Source organism: Sinocyclocheilus grahami, unplaced genomic scaffold (assembly GCF_001515645.1).
Source record: "Sinocyclocheilus grahami isolate Dianchi unplaced genomic scaffold, SAMN03320097.WGS_v1.1 scaffold595.1, whole genome shotgun sequence".
Classification (NCBI taxonomy): domain Eukaryota; kingdom Metazoa; phylum Chordata; class Actinopteri; order Cypriniformes; family Cyprinidae; genus Sinocyclocheilus; species Sinocyclocheilus grahami.
In genome coordinates this window covers 80023-99475 of record NW_015505774.1, presented here as the reverse complement: position 1 = coordinate 99475, position 19453 = coordinate 80023, and the positions used below count along the sequence as shown (strand labels likewise).

Here is a 19453-nt window from a genome sequence, read left to right as displayed (position 1 = left end):
GTCTCTAGGTGCTGATCCACCATCTGGTCAGACCAGATCTGGGTGGCTACGGTGACCATCTAGTCTGGAAATGGACTGGATCCGGGTGGCTATGGTGACATCGGAATAAGAATGAAACAGGCTAATATTAGCATTGATGCCATTCTTCTTGCGATGTAATAAGTACATCAGGAGTTATGGGAGGTGTTCCCACTTCCGGTTGACCTAATTAATGCAGCTTAACAATCCTTTAAAGGATTTGAATTATAGAAACTTGATAGTGTTTTATGTGTATTCTAGGTTAAAGAGATGGTTCTAGATTTATAGATTTATAGATTTATAAATCTAGGTTTATAGATTTAAACTGACAGAGTGTGGTTCTAGTAAGAACTCTAGCTGCTGAATTTCGGACCAGCTGGAGTTTGTTTATTAAGCACATAGAACAACCACCCAATAAAGCATTACAATAATCTAACCTTGAGGTCATGAATTAAGGCCCCGATATACTCAAAATTAAGTTATTTTTAGTGTCTGTTTAGGGGTAAAATGAAATTTGAAATATGTGGGCAGCGGTATACTGTTATCGAACATCCTGACGTTTATATGAATATGTAAATATGTGCTGCGTGGTTTCCTCTCAGTATTCCTCTCACATCACATGTATTTACATGGCACTTTATTCAATATATCATTTTAAGCATAACAGCAAGCAGCAGTATTAAACATGAAAAACAGTGTCAGTGTCTCATTTCATCAAAAGCAAAACTTAATTTGCTAGTATAAAGCGGCTCCCCACTGTGTTCAGTTTTTACCTGTGGACATCTCACCACCAAGGACTCAATAGACGAAATGAACCAAGAGAAGAGTTCCACGTGAAAGAAGGTGGAGCCCCAGCACACATCTACTATGATGTAATTGTCACGGACCAATGGTAGTGCGAAGGTGTTTTGCAGCTGGAACAAACTTTTCTGGAAAGTTTGCTTTGGCAAGCCGTTTCGAACTCCCAAAACGAACAAAAAACGAACTTCATTTTGGCCGGATTTTGTTCGAAATGATGTCACATCAGTTCTTCGATTTCGCTTGAAGTATATCGGGGCCTTTAACGTTTCTGCATTTGACACTGAGAGCATAGGTCGTAATTTAGATATATTTTTAAGATGGAAAATTGTGGTTTTAATGTGAGTTTTAAATGCTAGAAACATGGTTTTCAAAGGAATGATTGCTGTCAAATAGAACACCTAGGTTCTTAACTCATGACGAAGAACTGACAGAGCAGCCATCAAGTGTTAGACAGTGTTCTAGGTTATTACATGCGGTGGTTTTTTGTCCAATAATGAACACCTCTGTTATTTCAGAATTTAGCAGTAGTAAATTACTAGTTATCCAGTTTTTTATATTAACTATGCATTCCGTTAGTTTTGCGAATTGGTATGTTTTGTCGAACCACAAAGAAATATAGAGCTGAGTATCATCAGCATAACAGTGAAAGCTAACACCATGTTTCCTGATGATATCTCCCAAGGGTAACATGTAAAGTGTGAAAAGCATCAGCCCTAGTGCTGAGCCTTGTGGTACTCCATACTGTACTTGTGATCGATATGATACATTTTCATTCACTGCTACGAATTGATGACAGACAAATAAGTAAGCTTTGAACCATGTCAATACAATTCCACTAATACCGACATGATTTTGTAGTCTACACAAAATAATGTTGTGGTCTATAGTGTCAAACGCAGCACCAAGATCCAGTAGCAATTCTGATTCCTGAACAGTAAACTTGTGAAGTGTCAGCTTTGTGAACATATGTTGATTATGTATCTAGTAAGAAAGCCTTTTTATTTTGGGTATGTCGTTTGTGTCTCTATGCTGAAAATGGGGGCTGACAGCTAAGGGGTTAAACACAGCATATTTGTTCAGTGATAACTATGAAAAAAGAAGGCTGTAAAACCATAGATATAACGATCTTCTCAAGTAACTGTACGAACTTCCGGTTCAATCCTGCCTACTTCCGGTATTATCCAAATACAGATACAGATACAAATCTTTTTGTGATTGTTACAGATTCAGATACAAATACTGGCTCTGCTGTACACCCCTACTCTCAAGACTGGCATCTGGTGTATTTGGAATAGTCAGTTTGGCGCCTTGAAGCAGATGACTGGCAGGGAACGAATGACCTGATGGCTCTAGCACCCTCACTTGAGGGGATGAGCATTCCCGTGCCGTACCGTTGCCAGACGGCAGCTTGGAACTTCGCTTGTTGGAGCCCACTGAGCCCTGAAGCACTGGAGGTGGCAGGGGTATCAGCAGGGCTAAGGACTCCAGCCCCTTGGGACTGGCATCTATTGTAGCTAGGGAGTTTAATTCGATGTCCTGAAGTGGAGGACCGGCAGAGAGACCAATTTATCCACTATAGAGCCCTCACTTGAGAGGATGAGCATTCTCGTGCCGTACCATTGCCGGGCGGCAACTGAGAACAGTGCTTGCTGGTGACCACTGTGCCCCAAAGCACCAAAGGTGACAGGGTTAGCAGACCGGCATCCTGAGGGCACTGAGGAGAGACAGGCACCATATAATGAGGTGTGAACCATGTAATGACCAGTCTCACGAGACTGTCTCTTGCGCAATCAGCTTGGTGCCCTGAAGCAGATGACCAGCAGGGACAAACTGAACTGGTTGCTTGATAACCTCATCAGAGGATGAGAGCCTCCATGTTTCCAGGTGGACAATGTGATCTGCAGTCGCTGAAAAGACCGCTGTGCAACAAAGGTAGCAGGGTTAACAGACCGGCCTCCTGAGGGACCTGCCCTCAGAAGTCTGACGCCACTGGAATCAGGACTTCTTGCTGCACTGATATGAAGAGCTGGCCCATGCCAAGGGCTGCTCCCACACAGCAGCCCCTGAGACCTGGGTCCACCGTGTAGGCTTTATCCACCAAAGCCACTTATTGGGTAATGTTGGAGCCTTCAGGGATGATGCTGTATTGGGGACAGATAGCTCGCAGGCATCTCTCCCAACTTAAGCATCGCCCCATAGCCCTGCTCATTTAGCCCCCTAATGTTAGAATACTTAGCAACACAGGGGCTGAAGAGCCGGACAAAAAACTGTTTAACCCACCTTGGTGTGGAGATCAGGGAAAACCAGTAGGTCCCGACGTGGAGGTTGTGATTTAGCACAGCAGAAGTGCGTCCATCCAATTTACTCTTATAAGACAAACAGCTCGCTTCTCGGCCAGCCAGTCAATGTTTAATCTGCCTACAGCATGAGTTACAACCTCCACCAACTCCCCATATGCAATGGATTGAGGTGGTGAGTCCTCAACTTCTTATGTATCGATGTGCTGACTACTTCAACCTCCTCGAAGGAAAGAAGGTGTCACACCGTGCTCTAACTCAGGGGGGAAGAAACCACAGAGCGTGCTTCCGTGCCCCAAGAAAGTTCTGTGTTTAGAGGGTGAGGGAGGAGAAAAAGTGAGGCTCTTCTCCAATCTCTCTGCTAAATTAATATAGACATCTAAATTTCTCAAAAGCCAGATGACTATTGTCATTTAATTCCTCAGAATTAAATGCAGCAAAACATCCAGACAAGTGAAACAGGGTCGGGACGTTAAGCTGAATTTAATAATAATATATGCAATTTAAGAGAATCATGAATAATAGCTTGCAAACACATTAGTATGTTTTCATGCGGTCGGAGGAAATAGAGAGAAAGGGAACCTCCCATCTGCTCACAGTTTCCCCCCAGCATTATTTTGTTGCAGACCTGTAATGCATGCGTTGCCTCAGCAATGCAAGATCTGAACCACTCGATTCTATATTGCACTTTCTTCCTTCGAGAAGAAACACCAATGGGAGCAGAGCTAAACATTCCAGATAGTGCACACTTGTACACGTTGGGACATTTTATGAATGAACACAGCCTCAAGAGCTGACTGTATGTGGTCTGATCCCAAACAAACCACACATATAAATCATGTGGATCCCACACCAATGATGTAGTGAGGGCAGGAAGAAACAAGCGAACTAAAATGCAGTCTGCTCATATGCAAGAGATTGAGGTGGCAAGTCCTCAATCTCTTCTGTATCAATGCTAACAACATCAGCCTCCTCTGAGGAAGATAGCCTAAGCAACGAAGCCCGAAAAAGCACACTAGATCCAAGGGGGGAAGGTGAAGAATGGGCAAGCCCCGTCTCCAACCCCTCCACTAGATCCATATGTGATCCCCACAGCGGAACCAGATCTGCAAGGATTGCAAACATGGACTCACTCCTCGAAGTGTGTCCGACAGAAGCAGAGCGTTCACAGCAGGAGCACGATGCACACAATCAGCCCCCTCGAGAGCTGACTGTGCATGCTCTGCTCCCAAACAAACAGCACAACGATCGTGTGTATTCTCACCCATAATGGGAAGAACACACTGTCTAAAATGCTGCCTGTTTTTCTTGCTTGCCATACTGAACATTGTTGTGATTGTGCACAGGCACTGACAAACAACAGATATGACTGACACACACAGTGTGCTTGCTGAAGACACAGATGCTAATGCTGTTTGTTTCAGCTTTTAGGCTTCCTGGTCTCTATTTCATGAGGTCTCTCTATTCCATGACGTCTCACCATTCCATTGGACTATTTATGAGCCAATTTCCACCATTGGGCTGTTGTTAGCTAACCGTGCTGGCAGAATCAGAATCAGAAAGAGCTTTATTGCCAAGTATGCTTGCACATATTAGGAATTTGTTGTTTTAGTGACATAAGCTTCCAGTACACAGAGACAGTAACAACACTCAGACAATAAAAAAAATAAGATGAGAATAAAAAATACACATATATAAATATAAATAGACACAAATTTAAAGGGGTCATATGATGTTGCTAAAAAGAACATTATTTTGTGTATTTGGTGTAATGAAATGTGTTTATGCGGTTTAAGGTTAAAAACACACATTATTTTCCACATACTTTACATTATTGTTTCTCCTCTATGCCCCACCTTTCTGAAACACGTAGATTTTTACAAAGCTCATCGGTCTGAAAAGCGAGATGTGCTCTGATTGGCCAGCTATCCAGTGCATTGTGATTGGCCGAATACCTCAAGCATGTGATGGAAATGTTATGCCCCTTACCATATTGTGATGCCCTGTCCGGCCGGAGCGACGAGACAAAAACATTAAAACCCATTATAAACGAGGCATTTGTTGCATCCAGTGGGGACATAATTACAGATTATAATGACTTATACTGTCTTTTTAAGCGTTGCATTGCATCGCACCGCTTAAACATAAAACCATGTCTGCATTTGTGAGTGGAGAAATTACAAACAACAAGTGCTACTCTACACTTCTCAAAACTCGCATTTGAATCATCAGTGGCAAATTCTTTAGATATAAAAAACGTACTTACAGTCTGTGAGTCAGAACAGCCGGCATTGTAGTCTGCTCTACCAGGATCAGGAAACAGTCCTCCATAAAATGCACTGGACACATCTGAATATTTGGGTTGAACTGTTCTGGAACAGTGTTGTAAATATAACTTAACCACTGATTTCTAGTCATGTCCTCTTTTGGAAGGCTAAACAAAGTTGTTTCGCTTTCACAACGAAACACACAGCGGGCTAGAGTGAGCGGAGGCCAGAGGCCTAGAATGAGAGGCGGCCGGTGGCCTAGAGTGAGCGGAGGCCGGCTTGAGTGAGCGGTGGCGGGCGGGCTTGAGTGAGCGTCCGGCAGGCTTGCGGCAACCACATGTGACGACCCCTGGCTGGACTCTGCTTCGTCCACGGTGAAAGCCGATCCGGCGATCCACAGCATGAAGTTGATGTATTTCCTCAGCGACCAGCACAGACAAACTCTAGGCATGACAAAGCGGACATCGTCCTCTTTTGGAAGGCCAAACAAAGTAGTTTCGCTTTCACAACGAAACACACAGCGCCTTCACGACATGGCGGCGGCAACAACAATACGACAGCAAGAATAAGTTAAGCCTTCTTTCTTTGCATGAACATTTGGGCGGCGTTATGCAAATCTTCCCACATCGTAACATAGACATGTGGGGGCGTGTTAGAACGAGCTGTTTTAGGTAGGCACGGTTGATTCTTAACTTTTATAAAGAATATATATTTGGATTTGAGACTTTAGTCTTTGTAACTTTACAGATCTTCTTTATGCACCAAGAGCTTGTAACACTCTAAAGAGAAAGGAAAAATTGAAATCGCATCATATGACCCCTTTAAAAATACATTTAAAAATAAATCAAATGTATGTACAGTTGTGCTATAGATGATATAATGGAATAGAATAGAATGAGATGCAGAGATGTACTAGCATGGAGGTGGTAACAAATAAATATAAGGTTATTGCACATTTTTATTGCATAATGTGGGGAACATTTAACTGTTCATAAGGTAGATTGCATGGGGGAAGAAACTGTTCTTGTGCCTGGCTGTCCTGGTATTTGGGGCTCTGTAGCGCCGGCCAGATGGCAAAAGTTCAAAAAGGGGATAACTTGGATGTGAGGGCTCCAGAGTGATTTTCTGAGCCCTTTTCCTCACTCTGGATGTATACAGTTCTTGAAGGGTGGGCAGGGGAGCACCAATAATCCTTTCAGCAGTCTGAACTGTTCTCTGTAGTCTTCTGATGTCCAAACCAGACAGTTATTGAAGTGCACAGGACAGACTCAATGACGGCTGAGTAGAACTGTTTCAGCAGCTCCTGTTGCAGGTTAATCTTCCTCAGCTGGCGAAGGAAGTACAACCTTTGTTGGGCCTTGTTTACAATGGAGTCAATGTGAGTGTCCCACTTCAGGTCCAGGGAGATGATGGATCCCAGGAACTTGAATGTCTCCACTGCAGCCACAGTAAAGTCTATGATGGTGAGTGGGGAGAGTGCAGATAGTGGAGATAGCAGGAGATAGTTCTCCTGAAGTCCACTATCGTATCCACTGTTTTGAGCGTGTTCAGCTCCAGGTTGTTAAGACTGCACCAGACAGCCAGCTGCTCAGCCTCTTGTCTGTAAGCAGACTCGTCGCCATGCTGGATGAGACCGATGACTGTAGTGTCATCTGCGAACTTCAGGAGCTTTACAGAGGGTTCTTTAGAGGTGCAGTCATTGGTGTACAGGGAGAAGAGCAGTGGGGAGAGAACACACATTCCTGAGGGGCACCAGTGTTGGTGGAGCGGCTATTTGACATGAATTTCCCCAGTCTCACTAGCTGTTGCCTATCTGTCAGAAATCTGGTGATCCACTGAAAGATAGTGCTAGGGACAGAGAGCTGGGTTAGTTTTGGTCTGGAGGAATGTTGGAATGATGGTGTTGAAGGCCGAACTAAAGTCCACAAACAGGATCCTCACATAAGTCCCTGTTTTGTCCAGATGTTGCAGGATGAAGTGCAGTTCCATGTTAACTGCATCATTCACGGACCAGTTTGCTCGGTTAGTAAGGGTCCAGTGATGTCCTTCAGATAAGCCAGAACCAGTTTTTCGAACGACTTCATGATGACAGATGTTAGTGCCACAGGTCTGTAGTCGTTAAGTCCTGTTATCTTAAATTTATTTGGAACGGGGATGATGGTGGAGCGTTTGAAGCAGGAAGGGACTTCATACAACTCCAGAGATCTATTGAAGATCTGTGAAAAGATGGGGGCCAGCTGGTCAGAGCAGGTTTTCAGACAGGCTGGTGTCACCGTCTGGACCTGGTGTCTTTCTTCTCTTGTTCTTTCTGAAGACCTGACGCACATCATCTTCACTGATCTGAAGTACAGGAGTGGGGGAGAGGGGAGTTACAGGAAGTGTTAACGGTTGTGTAGAGAGATGGTCAGAATGGGTGTGGGGGGTTTCAAATCTACAATAAAACTCATTCAGGTCTTCAGCAAGTTGTTGATTCGCCTCAGTGCTGGGGGATGGTGTCTTGTAGTTGGTGATGGCTTTCAGATCTTTCCACACTGAAGCTGAGTCATTGGAAGTGAACTGATCTTCCAACTTGTTAGTGTAGGTCCTTTTAGCCACTCTAATCTTTCCTGGCCTGATTGTACAAGATTCTGTCCTCATTTCTGTAGGCATCCTCTTTGGCCTGACAAAGATGTCTGAGTTTTGCTGTAAACCATGGCTTATCATTGTTGAATGTTAAATAAGTCCTGGTAGGAATGCATATATCCTCACAGAAACGAATGTAGGATGTTACAGTCTCTGTGAGTTCGTCCAGATCGGTGGTAGCAGCTTCAAAAACACTCCAATCAGTGGAGTCGAAAGAGGCTTGTAAAACCGTTGGTCCATCTCTTTACAGTCTTTACTACAGGTTTAGCAGATTTAAAATTTTGCCTGTAGGTTGGTATAAGATGAATCAGGCAGTGATCAGAGAGCCCCAAAGCTGCCCGTGGGACAGAGTGATATGCATCCTTTATTGCTGTGTAACAGTGATCCAACATATTACTGTCTCTGGTGAGACATGCAACATGCTGTTTGTATTTTGGCAGTTCACGGGAGAGATTTGCTTTATTAAAGTCCCCAAGAATGATTAAAAAAGATGGGGATGGTTGCTCTGTCTCTGTGATCTGATCAGCGAGTTTTTGCAAAACCAGGCTCACGTGCGCTTGCGGAGGAATGTAAACACTCACGAGAATGAACGAGTGAAACTCCCACGGTAAGTAGAACGGTTTACAGTTTATGAAGAGCGCTTCTAGATCGGGACAACACATCTTCTTTAGCACTGTTACATCTGTACACCACCTTTCATTGATGTTAAAGCATGTCCTGCCGCCACGCGATTTCCCCATTGATTCTGCGTCGCAGTCTGCTCTGAAGAGCTGGAAGCTCGGCAGATGTAGCGTTCTGTCTGGTGTGGCATCATTCAGCCAGGTTTCCGTAAAAACACAGAGCAGCAGAGTGTGAGAAATCCTTATTTGTCCAGGAGAGCAGAATGAGTTTATCCGTTTTGTTGGGTAGAGAGGGGAGATTTGCAAGATGGATGGTAGGCAACGGCATTCAAAATCCGCGCTGTCTGAGCTTCACGAGCGCGCCGGCTTGCTTCCCCCATTTGCGCGTCCTGAAGCGTTTGATCAGCGGCGGCTCCGCCAAACATTGTTCAGCAAAACATCCGAATAATCCGGAGATTTTGTGGTGTATTCTGCCGAATGTTCAGCTGTTCATCCCTGGTGAAACTGATCGTGTTTGAAAAACAGGAAAAACTAACAAAAACACTAAATCAACTGGAATTAGTTGTTAGTTACACAAACATTACAGCTGTAGATACTATGTACCAATGTGTACTCACACTGTGGTTACATACTATGTATACATCTAGTTACTATGTAAGTACACATATATTAGGGCCACTTAATATAAAGTGGGACCAAATGTTTCATCATCCTTCATAACATGGCCGCTATTTACATCTCATACCGTATGTAAACACTTGCGTTACCAAGGCAGAGACTGATGGTATTTGTATTACGAGTTCTGCTATTAGCCCACAATGGAAAACGAAACCATGTCCATGCCGACTGGGCAGGATCGGCACACAATGGAACAGTTAAGCACTGAGTTTGGCCCAACAGTGAAAAAGCACCTATGGATTCCAACAAATACCAACAGATCAAATCATAAAAATTCTAAACCTGACTGACTCTGCTAGACATCGTATAATGGGCAGAGTTTGGATCTTCAAACAGTAGAATGATCCAAAAACAAACATGAAAATCAAAACAAAAATAGGTCACTGAACACAAAATTAATGTTCTGCCATGGCCATCCCAGTCCCCTGATCTGAACCCTATAGAAAATGAGTGGAGTGAACTTCTCTATGAAGGAATGGTCACTGATCTCTTGTCAGGTGTTTTCCAAACTCACCAGGCATTATAGGAAAGACTCAGACTCATGGCAAGACAAATGGAGGTTGCAAAAAGTGTTGAATAAAAGGGTGCCAATAATTGTGCCAATACTATATGTATTAGAGAATAAACATTTATTTCATAATGATATTTCCTCCTATTTTCAATTGTTTTTATTTAAAGATATATGAACATGACATATATACAGGAGTGTCCAAAATAAACAGGGGATCTGGTGTCCTCTTTGTGCCTTCTCCTTCGGACACTTTATTCCCCGTTTTGGATATTTTATGTTTATTTTCTGTTAAATAAAAGCCTCTCAGAGGCCTGATGCCACACCCACTGTGTCTGTCATTTGCTCCTACCGCCACATATGTCCAGTGGGTGAGTGCAAAATCAGTTAAATCCTGCCAGTTCAAAGAAACGTACAGTGAAAGAGAATGTCCTACTAACTGAAGAAAGTTGATATAATGGAAAGTTGATGCAACAAATTATAATTAAAGTGTCACAGCAAAAATCCATGAGGGGGGTTTAAACTCAAGCAATAAACCTGACCTGTTTTACCAAAGCAGTGTCCTTAAAATTCTGTAAAATTTATTTTCAACCCTTGACACTCTTTAAAATGTTTAAACGTCCATCTCAACTTTCGTAATGAATGTGTGCTATATCTTAGACATATTGAGAATGTGCAAATTGATATTAATTCATAACTAAGCAGTGTACATCATTCAACATTTCACAATAATTTGTATAGTATAAACATTCAGATAAATTGAAAACAATCTTTACAGTGTGCATAATGACACATGGCAACACAAAATACATCTTTCAAAGGAATAAAAAAATTTTTTCAAAAAATTTGAGTTTCACGGTTCAATAAACACCTGCTGCAGATTCATAGGACCTTCACAATGCATCCACGCTTAAATCAGCAATCAGTATTCTAAAACAATTTATCATCATCAACCATAAAATATTATAAAGTTGTTTATAGCCATAATAAATTAATTTTAACAATATAAACCTTTTTTTCATTCCTACTGCATTGCTCTCGTCTCGTGTTAATGTCAAGTAAAGTCACCTTTATTTATATAGCGCTTTTAACAATACAAATTGTGTCAAAGCAACTGAACAGCATTAAATAGGAAAATAGTGTGTCAATAATGCAGAATGACAATAGTAAACACAAATTTTTCAGTTAACGGCAGTTCATCATTGAATTCAGTGATGTCAACATCCAGCTCAGTTTAAATAATATCTTTGCAATCATGTCAACGATATCGCTGGAAATGAAGTGTCCCCAACTAAGCAAGCCAGAGGCGACAGCGGCAAGGAACCAAAACTCCATCGGTGACAGAATGGAGAAAAAACCTTGGGAGAAACCAGGCTCAGTCGGGGGGCCAGTTCTCCTCTGACCAGACGAACCAGCAGTACGGAAAAATCAATATAAGACGTAATAAAACAGACGATGAATAATATTAACAGCAATTATTATATGATGCAATCAAACTTATAGCAAAATGTGGTAGTTCTGTAAGTTGTTTCAGGGTTGGCATCATCTGAGGTCCTCTGAGGGGTTGCATCATCTCTTCTCAGGTGTTCTGGAACAGACTGAAGCTTGTGTAAATCCTAGTTACCACGGGATTGACAGAGAGAGTGTGTCTGAACCCCGAACGTTATCGGGAAGGCTATTCCAGAGTTTGGGAGCCAAATGCGAAAAAGCTCTACCTCCTTTAGTGGACTTTGCTATCCTAGGTACTACCAAAAGTCCAGAATTTTGCGACCTTAGGGAGCGTGATGGATTGTAGAGTGGTAGAAGACTAATTAGGTACGCAGGAGCTAACCCATTAGCGCCTTATAGGCAAGTAATAATATTTTGTGACTGATACGGAACTTAATAGGTAGCCAGTGCAGAGACTGTAAAATTGGGGTAATATGATAATATTTTCTTGACCTGGTAAGGACTCTAGCCGCTGCATTTTGGACTACCTGTAGCTTGTTTATTGAAGATGCGGGACAACAAGCTAGCAGTGCATTACAATAGTCCAGGCTTTGAAATCGCAGAATAAATTACATTTTAAAATATATTCAAATGATATATATATATATATATATATGTGTGTGTGTGTATGTACATATACATATATATATACACATATGTATATATATATACACACACACACACACATATATATATATATGTCTCGAAGTGGTGGTGGGCCGCCTGGACCAAAAAATGCCAGGGCCAAGTTTTTGTCCCAGTCCAGCCCTGATCATGGAAAAACAAACGCTGTACATAAAGCAGAGCTCCTCTCACAAACACTGTTTTATCAGACATTACAAGCAAGAAGAAATGCAAATGAGTTTCCTTCAGAAATACAGTGATATAAAAACACCCGCACCGGGTTTCGATTTTGAAACGTGCAGTGCTCATGTTTATTCAACATGTGTTAGCATGTTCCTCTCAAAGTCAACCTGTTCTGTGAGTTAGTGGAGAACAGCAGCTAGAGGCTAATTTAGTGACATTAAAGTTAGTTAAGCTGATGGAAGCTCACCTGTTGTTAGCACCGCTACGAGGCAATCACAAGACTCCAATGCACCTCCGATGCAGACATGACCACAAACTTTAAAATAAAACAAAAGATGTTCTTAACAGTGGTGTTTCTTCACTCAGTTTTCCTCAGTAGGTTGTTAGCTCGCTGTTTTATGTTAACGTTACGTCTGTCACTGAATTTAGGGACCGCCTCTAAAGTTACATATGACATTGGTACACACTTTCTGACTTAAGGGCCTTATAGGCAAGTAATAATATTTTGTAACTGATATGGTATCTGACAGTGTAACATTAAGCATTAGTATTTCGAATGAGTTAAACCTGTATCCTGTCTTCTGAGTAACATTGAGAATATCACTATATATTGTTGCAACAATTTTCTGTTAATAAACTGTGTCTGTCGTTTGCTCCCCCCGCGACAACACAACCATTAACGTAAACTACGCCAGAGCGCGTACACATCTCACACACCGGAAGCCGTGCGCATGCTCAAAGCAGTTGGACATAGTGGTGTCTTAATTTGGACTTAAAAATCATCAAATGTGTTCAACTGAAGAAACAAAGTCACCTACATCTTGGATGCCCTGGGGGTAAGCAGATAAACATCACATTTTCATTTTTGGGTGAACTATCCCTTTAAGAAGGCCTTTATTAACCCCCTGAGCCATGTGGAGTACTTTATGATGGATGGATGCACTTTTTTGGGCTTCAACATCTAGACCCCCATTCATAAAGCTTGGAATAGCCAGTACATTTTTTAATATAACTCTGGCTGTATTCATATGAAAGAAAAAGAAAATCATATACACCTAGGATGGCTTGAGGGTGAGTAAATCATGGGGCAATCTTCATTTTTGGTGTCCAAAAATGAACTTTCCTCTCAGGTGTCCCCAGAATGTGTCTGTGAAGTTTCAGCTCAAAATACCCCACAGATAATTTATTAGATAAAAACCCAAAAGCAGTACATAGTATGAAAAGACAATGCAGAAAAGCTGAGCGGATGTGGCTCAAGACGAAACTTGAAATTCATTATAGCATCTATAAAGACAGCCTTCATGCTTTCAATGTGGAACTACTGTAGGCACAGCTAGACAGACCTTCTTCTCAAACCTTATAAACAGTAACTTGAACAACACTTGCACTCTTTTTGCTACTGTTGAGAGACTAACAAACCCCCCCCAAGTCAGTTTCCCAGTGAAATGCTCTCCGACAGCAAATGCAAAGAGTTTGCTTCCTTCTTTTTTGAGAAGATCAATAATATCAGAACGGCGATTAGCACATCCTCAAGTTATGCAGAGGTGAAACAGATTTAACCACAATCTCAAAAAGAAGTTACTATGTCTGTTTTTCAAGCAATTGATAGCAACATTTTGGAAGAAATAGTGCAGCACCTTAAATCGTCAACCCGTTACCTTGACACACTTCCCACATAATTTTTCAAAAGTGTGTTTAACTATTTAAAACCAGATATCTAAGAAGTGGTAAACGCTTCACTTCTCTTTGGGACTTTTCCAAACTCCCTGAAAACTGCAGTTGTTAATCCCCTCCTGAAAAAGAGCTGGATAATACCATATTGAGCAACAATAGACCAATATCAAATCTTCCTTTTATAGGCAAGATTACTGAAAAGGTTGTTTTTAATCGCAGAAATGTATGGAAAAATCCATTTAAGATGTAATAAAACAGACGATGAATAATATTAACAGCAATTATTATATGATGCAATCAAACTTATTGCAAAATGTGGTAGTTCTGTATGTTGTTTCAGGGTTGGCATCATCTGAGGTCCTCTGAGGGGTTGCATCATCTCTTCTCAGGTGTTCTGGATCCAGACTGAAGCTTGTGTGAATCCTAGTTACCACGGGATGTTAATCCCGTGGCAAAAGACAGAGAAACAAATACAAACATAATTAGCGTAGCTGCTGTTCCAACCAAGCAAAAATGATTTGTTTAACCCAAACTAATGAATAATAATGTGCATTTGATTAGATATAACTGCAGTAAAAGATTATGACTGCAGTAAAAGATTATGAGATGCATTATTTGAATGCTTGGCCAAAGAGATGTGTCTTTAATCTAGATTTAAACAGAGAGAGTGTGTCTGAACCCCGAACGTTATCTGGAAGGCTATTCCAGAGTTTGGGAGCCAAATGCGAAAAAGCTCTACCTCCTTTAGTGGACTTTGCTATCCTAGGTACTACCAAAAGTCCAGCGTTTTGTGACCTTAGGGAGCGTGATGGATTGTAGCGTGGTAGAAGACTAGTTAGGTATGCAGGAGCTAACCCATTAAGGGCCTTATAGGCAAGTAATAATATTTTGTAACTGATACGGAACTTAATAGGTAGCCAGTGCAGAGACTGTAAAATTGGGGTAATATGATCATATTTTCTTGACCTGGTAAGGACTCTAGCCGCTGCATTTTGGACTACCTGTAGCTTGTTTATTGAAGATGCAGGACAACCACCTAGCAGTGCATTACAGTAGTCCAGTCTAGAGGTCATGAATGCATGAACTAGCTTTTCTGCATCAGAAACAGGTATCATGTTTCGTAACTTGGCAATGTTTCTAAGATGGAAGAATGCCGTTTTTGTAACATGGGAAATATGGTTTTCAAAAGACAAGTTGCTATCTAATATAACACCCAGATTTTTGACTGTAGAGGAGGTAACCGTGCATCCGTCTAGTTGCAAATTGTAATCCACGAGATTCGGCGTACTGTCTTTTGGTCCAATAAGTAATATCTCTGTCTTATCTGAATTTAATAGGAGAAAATTATTGGTCATCCATTCTTTTACATTTTTAACACACTCCGTTAGCTTAGATAATTTAGAAGTTTCATCTGGTCTTGTTGAGATATATAGTTGAGTATCATCGGCATAACAGTGGAAACTAATCCCGTATTTCCTAATAATATTACCAAGTGGCAACATGTATATCGAAAATAGCAGAGGACCTAGGACAGATCCTTGTGGCACTCCATATTTTACTGGTGATATTTGAGATGACTCCCCATTTAAATGAACAATGTGGTAGCGATCGGACAGGTAGGATCTAAACCATCTTAAAGCCTGCCCTTGGATACCTGTATAGTTTTGTAATCGATCTATGAGTATGTCATGATCTATAGTATCGAATGCAGCACTAAGGTCAAGTAAAACTAGCAATGAGACACAGCCTTGGTCTGACGCAAGAAGTATGTCATTTGTAATTTTAACAAGTGCAGTTTCTGTGCTATGGTGGGGCCTGAAGCCTGACTGAAATTCTTCATAGAGATCATTTTTTTGCAGGAAGGAGCACAATTGAGCAGACACAACTTTTTCTAAAATTTTAGACATAAAAGGAAGATTTGAGATGGGTCTGTAATTTGCCAGTTCACTAGGATCTAGTTGTGGTTTCTTAATAAGAGGCTTAATGACCGCCAGCTTGAATGTTTTTGGGACGTGACCTAAAGACAACGACGAGTTAATAATATTGAGAAGCGGTTCTTCTGCTACAGGTAACAACTCTTTCAGTAATTTAGTGGGTACAGGATCTAATAGGCATGTTGTTGGTTTAGATGCAGTGATAAGTTTATTTAGCTCTTCCTGTCCTATAGCTGTAAAGCACTGCAGTTTATCTTTTGGTGCGATGAATGAAGCTGAAGTATTATACGCTGTAGAATCTACATTTTTTATTGTATTTCTGATGTTATCTATTTTATCAGTGAAGAAATTCATAAAGTCATTACTATTAAACTGTGCGGGAATATTTAGATCGGGTGGCGTCTGGTTATTTGTTAATCTAGCCACTGTGCTAAATAAAAACCTTGGATTGTTTTGGTTATTTTCTATGAGTTTGTGGATATGCTCGGCCCTGGCAGCTTTTAGAGCCTGTCTATAGCTGGACATACTGTTTTTCCACGCAATTCTAAAAACTTCCAAGTTAGTTTTTCTCCATTTGCGCTCAAGACTACGAGTTTTTTTCTTGAGAGAATGGGTATTACTGTTGTACCATGGCGCAGTACGTTTTTCTCTAACCTTTTTCAATTTGATGGGGGCAACAGCTTCTAATGTATTAGAGAAGATAGTGCCCATGTTGCTAGTTATTTCGTCTAGTTCATGTGTACTTATTGGTACACAGAGCAGTTGAGATAAATCAGGCAGGTTATTTGTGAATCTGTCTTTGGTGGCTGGAACAATAGTTCTGCCCGGACGATAACGCGGAGCCATATAGTTAATATTAGTAATACGCAGCATGCACGATACAAGGAAATGGTCAGTAACATCATCGCTTTGAGGTACGATATCTATATCAGTAAGATCAATTCCATGTGATATAATTAAATCTAGCGTATGATTAAACGATGGGTGGGCCCGGTGACGTTTTGCTTGGCTCCAAAAGAGTTTATTAGGTCAGTAAACGCAAGTCCTAATGCATCATTTGTATTATCAACGTGAATATTAAAATCTCCGACAATTAGCGCTTTATCAACAGTAATCAATAGGTCTGAGAGGAAATCTGCAAATTCTTTTAGGAAATCTGTATACGGCCCTGGTGGTCTATACACAGTAGCCAGAGCAAGAGATACGATAGATTTCTTTTGCATATCTGACAGTGTAACATTAAGCATTAGTATTTCGAATGAGTTAAACCTGTATCCTGTCTTCTGAGTAACATTGAGAATATCACTATATATTGTTGCAACAATTTTCTGTTAATAAACTGTGTCTGTCGTTTGCTCCCCCCGCGACAACACAACCATTAACGTAAACTACGCCAGAGCGCGTACACATCTCACACACCGGAAGCCGTGCGCATGCTCAAAGCAGTTGGACATAGTGGTGTCTTAATTTGGACTTAAAAATCATCAAATGTGTTCAACTGAAGAAACAAAGTCACCTACATCTTGGATGCCCTGGGGGTAAGCAGATAAACATCACATTTTCATTTTTGGGTGAACTATCCCTTTAAGAAGGCCTTTATTAACCCCCTGAGCCATGTGGAGTACTTTATGATGGATGGATGCACTTTTTTGGGCTTCAACATCTAGACCCCCATTCATAAAGCTTGGAATAGCCAGTACATTTTTTAATATAACTCTGGCTGTATTCATATGAAAGAAAAAGAAAATCATATACACCTAGGATGGCTTGAGGGTGAGTAAATCATGGGGCAATCTTCATTTTTGGTGTCCAAAAATGAACTTTCCTCTCAGGGGTCCCCAGAATGTGTCTGTGAAGTTTCAGCTCAAAATACCCCACAGATAATTTATTAGATAAAAACCCAAAAGCAGTACATAGTATGAAAAGACAATGCAGAAAAGCTGAGCGGATGTGGCTCAAGACGAAACTTGAAATTCATTATAGCATCTATAAAGACAGCCTTCATGCTTTCAATGTGGAACTACTGTAGGCACAGCTAGACAGACCTTCTTCTCAAACCTTATAAACAGTAACTTGAACAACACTTGCACTCTTTTTGCTACTGTTGAGAGACTAACAAACCCCCCCCAAGTCAGTTTCCCAGTGAAATGCTCTCCGACAGCAAATGCAAAGAGTTTGCTTCCTTCTTTTTTGAGAAGATCAATAATATCAGAACGGCGATTAGCACATCCTCAAGTTATGCAGAGGTGAAACAGATTTAACCACAATCTCAAAAAGAAGTTACTATGTCTGTTTTTCAAGCAATTGATAGCAACATTTTGGAAGAAATAGTGCAGCACCTTAAATCGTCAACCCGTTACCTTGACACACTTCCCACATAATTTTTCAAAAGTGTGTTTAACTATTTAAAACCAGATATCTAAGAAGTAAACATCAAAATATCTAAGATGGTAAACGCTTCACTTCTCTTTGGGACTTTTCCAAACTCCCTGAAAACTGCAGTTGTTAATCCCCTCCTGAAAAAGAGCTGGATAATACCATATTGAGCAACAATAGACCAATATCAAATCTTCCTTTTATAGGCAAGATTACTGAAAAGGTTGTTTTTAATCAGCTGAACAACTACTTAAACTCAAATAGATACCTGGACAATTTACAATCTGGTTTCCGACCACATCACAGCACAGAGACAGGGTCATAAAGATAATAAATGATATTCGAATAAATGATATTCACATAAATTCTGATTCTGGCAAAATATCAGTGCCGATCTACTACTCGATACTACTCGATATCAGTGCTGCATTTGACACTGTCGATCATAACATACTTCTAGAGAGACTGGAAAACTGGGTTGGGCTTTCTGGGATGGTCCTAAAAGGGTTCAGTTCATACTTAGAAGGGAGAGGTTATTATGTGAGTATAGGAGATCATAAGTCCATGACATGTAGAGTCCCTCAAGACTCAATCCGTGTGCCACTCTTGTTCAGTCTGTATATGCTTCCACTGAGTCAAATAATGATAAAGAACCAAATTGCCACAAATCACAGCTATGCAGATGATACCCAGATTTACCTAGCCTTATCGCGAAATGACTACAGCCCCATTGACTCCTCTCTGCCAAAGCACTGATGAAATTAACAGTTGGATGTGCCAAAACTTTCTTCACTTAAACAAAGAGAAACCTGAAGTCATTGCAATTGGAAACAAAGATGAAGATCTCAAAATGAATGAATACCTTGACTCTAGGGATCAGACAACTAAAAATCAAGTCAGGAATCTTGGTGTGATTCTGGAGTCAGACCTTAGTTTCAGAAGTCATGTCAAAGCAATAACTAAATCAGCATACTATCATCTCAAACACATTGCAAAAATTAAATGTTTTGTTTCCAGTCAAGACTTGGAGAAACTTGTTCATGCCTTTATCACCAGCAGGGTGGACAGTTGTAATGGTCTCCTCACCGGCCGTCCCAAAAAGACCATTAGACAGCTGCAGCTCATCTGTAGTCATTTGGAGATAAGGCTAGGTAAATCTGGGTATCATCTGCATAGCTGTGATAGGCGATTTGGTTCTTTCTCATTATTTGACTTAGTGGGAGCATATACAGGCTAAACAAGAGCGGTGCAAGAATTGAGCCTTGTGGGACTCCGCATGTCATGGACGTCCACTTAGACTTATGCTCTCCTATACTCACATAATAACCTCTCCCTTCTAAGTATGACCTGAACCATTTAATTA

The 19453-nt window shown here is 41.0% G+C and overlaps 1 long non-coding RNA gene across 1 annotated transcript; it reads left to right on the top strand.

Moving 5' to 3' along the window:
* The first annotated feature begins 249 nt into the window (after positions 1-249).
* LOC107557252 (uncharacterized) lies at positions 250-18822 on the top strand. The gene is made up of 3 exons (XR_001605375.1): positions 250-259; positions 5402-5409; positions 18705-18822. It is a non-coding gene; the product is annotated as an uncharacterized lncRNA (long non-coding RNA).
* The last annotated feature ends 631 nt before the right edge of the window (positions 18823-19453 follow it).